Source organism: Urtica dioica, chromosome 9 (assembly GCF_054948205.1).
Source record: "Urtica dioica subsp. dioica isolate 48M chromosome 9, U.dioica_male_clone48M_v1_H2, whole genome shotgun sequence".
Lineage (NCBI taxonomy): Eukaryota > Viridiplantae > Streptophyta > Magnoliopsida > Rosales > Urticaceae > Urtica > Urtica dioica.
The window spans coordinates 25,868,883-25,873,213 of record NC_142764.1 but is presented as its reverse complement, the minus strand read 5'-3'; the positions used below and the strand labels follow the sequence as shown (position 1 = coordinate 25,873,213).

At 34.9% G+C, this 4,331-nt stretch overlaps 1 pseudogene; it reads right to left on the bottom strand.

Moving 5' to 3' along the window:
- Positions 1-2,236: 2,236 nt before the first annotated feature.
- On the bottom strand, positions 2,237-3,545 carry LOC149386245 (wall-associated receptor kinase 5 pseudogene; annotated as a pseudogene).
- Positions 3,546-4,331: the final 786 nt, after the last annotated feature.

Here is a 4,331-nt window from a genome sequence, read left to right as displayed (position 1 = left end):
CACACCTAATTAAAATATTATATATATATAGTTATCAAAACCATAAGAATTTTCTAAGTTTTTAACGATAACAACTTCAGTTTGACTGGTTCAGTATTTTTCATTTCTTTCAAATTGTCCACATTTAAAAAGGAAATTGGCCACTCAAAATTATATCTTAAATGAATGGTAAGCCTCTGTTGCGAATTTTCTAGCACACGCAAGTGCACGTGGTCGCAATAGTAATAAATCGTAAGAACGAGTCGATCCCACGAGGACTAGCTAAATTGAAGATTCAAGATTCACAAGCTAATATAGAACTAAATATGTTTGATAAGATTGTTGTCACAAAATTTAACTAACACGTCACAAAATTAAATAACTTGATGCACAAAAATTCTATTGGATAAAGGGAAGGACTATGGTTCATGGGTTCACAAAACAACTTGGATTCACAGAATTAAGAAAAGAAATAAGCTATTGACATTCACACTTTTCACTACTCATACTCACTTTAATCGAATTGATAGATCTCTCTCAAGCATCTAACAACCTAAACCGATACCGGAATATCATCTCTCGATCTCAACTCCTAACAAGCACGGCTAGCATTAAAGAACAAGAATATTATCACGAGTCTAGAACAACCTAGCTATATCTAGTCTAGGAATGAATTCTAGTGACCCACATAAAAACACAACAACCTAATCTTTCTCAAGCATTAGAGTTGAATATAAAACAAGCATGAGTTCATGACATTCATACAAGCATTAAGCATAGTTGTGGATTAAGCAAAAAGTGATGAGAAAAACAACAACCTAACAATTCTAATATCTTGAATCCTACATCATAATGAACCCACTACACCATAGCCCTACATGAAATTAGTTCATAATGATGACTATGACAATGAACATACACAAAGATGAATACAAGAACAATGAAACAAAAGACATCATACTTGAATAAAAAAAAAGTAAGAGATAGAGATTAGAGGATAGAACACTGTTTTAAAGTCGTAGCAATGGTAGAACTCAGCAACTTAATTCCTTGTCTTCAAATTTGAGCTACAAAGTATGAACAACTGCTGGAAATTTTCTGGAAAAACTAATAAAAACTAAGAGAAATGAAAAGTTGTTCTTCATAGAGTCTCCAAATCTCATGCCCCCTCTTCTTCTCCAAGTATTGGTCTTTTTAGGGTTTAGTGGACTTGTTTTCGGAGCAATCTAAGCCTTCCAATCTCATCCAATGGCTGAGATTCGCTACAAAAATCGAAATAAACGAAGCCTGTCAGACTGACCGCGCGCCGCGCGCTTCACCCTGCGCGCCGCGCGGTCCTTCATTTCGCTTCTGCGCGGTTCGCGCGGAAGACTCTGTGGTTTTGGCTTCAGACTTCCCACTCCGCGCGGCGCGCGAAATGGACCTCGCGGCGCGCGGAGTTGTCAAAAAAATGTTTTTGACACTTCTTTTCTTCGTTTTTGCTCCGTTTTGACTCCGATTAGCATATTTTTCCATGTTGAGACCCCAAACACTAGTAAAACCCATATAGACCTGAAAATCCATCAAAAACACTCTAGAGATAATCAAAATCCTTGAGAACTCGTTGGATTTAAGCTCGGGAGATAGGAGTTTACACGTGATTAACGCACCTATCAGCCTCATAAAAAAAATAAAAATAAAAAAAATTCATACAAGAAAGTACTAGTAAAAATTATATGTGGTAGTGAATTTTTGAAAGTTGTCGCGAATATAGTGTGCCTAATTACTTTATATTGAAAATAGTTTGTGCGTATTAGTGAAGTCCCAATTTTACCCTTATTTTATTGTTTTGTATACTCGGTCATTTGTTATCAGTTTGATTTTTGTATACACTACTATGAATGTATAGTCTCATAATTGTGTCTTGATATACATTTTAAATGTGAATAAAATACTATAAATTTGATTTTTATATTGTAAGCACTGATTGTCTAGGTGTTGAAGCTTGTTTCACGTTTATGTAACTCTCTACATTCCATAATTTAGATAGCAACACAAACACAAAAGTAGTTAGTACATATCATTAAACGCTTCATGACATTAGTTTTAAAAACTTTCCAAAATAATCTTACATATATTTATTCCTTGAAAAGAAGATGTAGGATGACTAAAAAAAGACATAAAGGCCACCAACTAAAATACGTACAATCATCCATAAAAAAAAACATATTGTGTTCATCGATATCCTTTTGATTCGCTTACTATTAAACACCCCAAGCATTACTCTAAACATACCATTTAAGGAAGAAAAAAAAGGGCCAATAACTAACCCTATCGCCCATCTTTATAAGACCTTACAATCGGCTGGTTTTGAATGATGTCATAGAGAGAAGACGAAGCAACACTAGAACCAATTTCAAGGTCATTATCACATCCATAGGTGTTTGACAATGAACCAAGCAAGTACGCATTCTCTTCTACATTCGAAAGTTCAACTTTTCCCCACACATTCTTAGACATAACTCTTAGTCCCTCCAACTCCATTCCATTTCCTTCATCGCCGGTCTATCTTCTCCTTTTATCCTCAAGCACCTCTTGGTGAGTCTCACAACTTCTTTGATTACCTCAGCGTTAACTTCATAATCTATCTCTTCATCTATGTCTCCACGAAATTCTGTGTCTTCTTCCAATGATATAAAAATCGTCGCCAAATTGATGGTAGTACCGCCTGATTTGTTGAAACCGAGAGCCCTCTTTCCAGTGAGAAGCTCAGCCAACACCACGCCAAAACTGTAGACGTCACTTTTATCTGTTAATTGACTCGATTGCAAGTATTCGGGGTCTAAGTATCCGAGCGTTCCTTGCACAAGAGTGGAGAGCTCTACTTGATCAGTTGGAACTAGCCTGGACGCCCCAAAATCCGCCACCTTTGCATTAAAATTCTCATCCAACAATATGTTCATTGACTTGATGTCTCGGTGTAAAATCGGCATATTTGTTTCGGAGTGCAAGTAGGAGAGCGCGCCGGCTGTTTCGGTCGCGATCTTCAGCCTCAGATCCCACGAGAGTGGCGATTCTCCGAACAAGCCTTTCTTGTGAATATGCTCGAAAAGTGTCCCGTTTATGATGAACTCGTAAACCAGAATAGGAACTTCTGTGTCCAAGCAACACCCAAGGAGTCTAACAATGTTCTTGTGGTTGATTTGCATGAGCAAAATGATTTCGTTGATGAACTATTCAGTTTGTTGTTGTGTTTGTGTGTTGATCCCAGTTTTGGACTTCTTTATAGCCACCACTCTTCCATCACGCAATATTCCTTTGTACACTACTCCATAACCTCCTTCGCCAAGGATCTGATTGTAATTATCCGTTGCCTTTTTCAAGTCTTCTTCTGTAAAGATCTTGGCCGTCTCATCAAGTGATCCATGAGCATTACACAGTCTTCGTTGTAATAGTAGACCACCGTTTTCTTCAAAAATTCTCTTTTTTTGTTCTAGTAGCTTTCTTTTATTGTAAACCAAGCATATAAGTAAACTAGCACAAACTAGAACCACAACTCCAACGCTCACACCTTCATACAGAAAATTAATCACGAGTCAAATTATCGTGTCTGCTACTACTAAGCATATATTCATCGTTAAATAATTTAGAGTTATGTAATAATAGCCAGAGCCAGAATTTAAACTGGTGAAATAATTAATTTTTTTAGGAAGAGTGTAAGAAAACAAATTAGAGCAGGGAAATACATGAAAATTTGTGTATATGGTTTTAGGTTGAAAATGAAAATAATAGTACAAATTGTGTGTAAAACCAATTTTGAATGTTCAATGTAAAAGTAATATGTAAATGTTCAATGTGAAATTTGACTAACAAAGCTGGGAAGCAAACATGCATGCTGCATGCGTCAAGTATGAATTAGTATTTGAGTGATTAAACTATAATTTTTATATAATTGTAATCATTTGGCTAGTTACAATTTTTTTTTTTAATATTATTCAACAGTATTTGTTCTAGGCTACTTATTATATAGTGATAGAAAAAATAAATTGCACAAATGATGGACCCATAGCTAAATGACGATAGTTTGAATAATTTTTTTTTTCAAAGACTATAATGATATGTTCTGCATGTTAACATTCTTCAATTTGAGAAAAATAAAAATTAGACATTTATCATAACATGTATAAATATATGGGAAATGCCAAGTGTACGCCTGCTGTGATCTAGCTAACTAATTAATTAAAATTGAAAAATGTATAAAATTACTAAAATTTGTCTAAAATTAACAAAACAGTAAAAAAAAATTGAAAGTACTAGATGTAAAAAGAATATTTTCCAATATGTATAAATTTAAATATGGGGTACATCGTTTA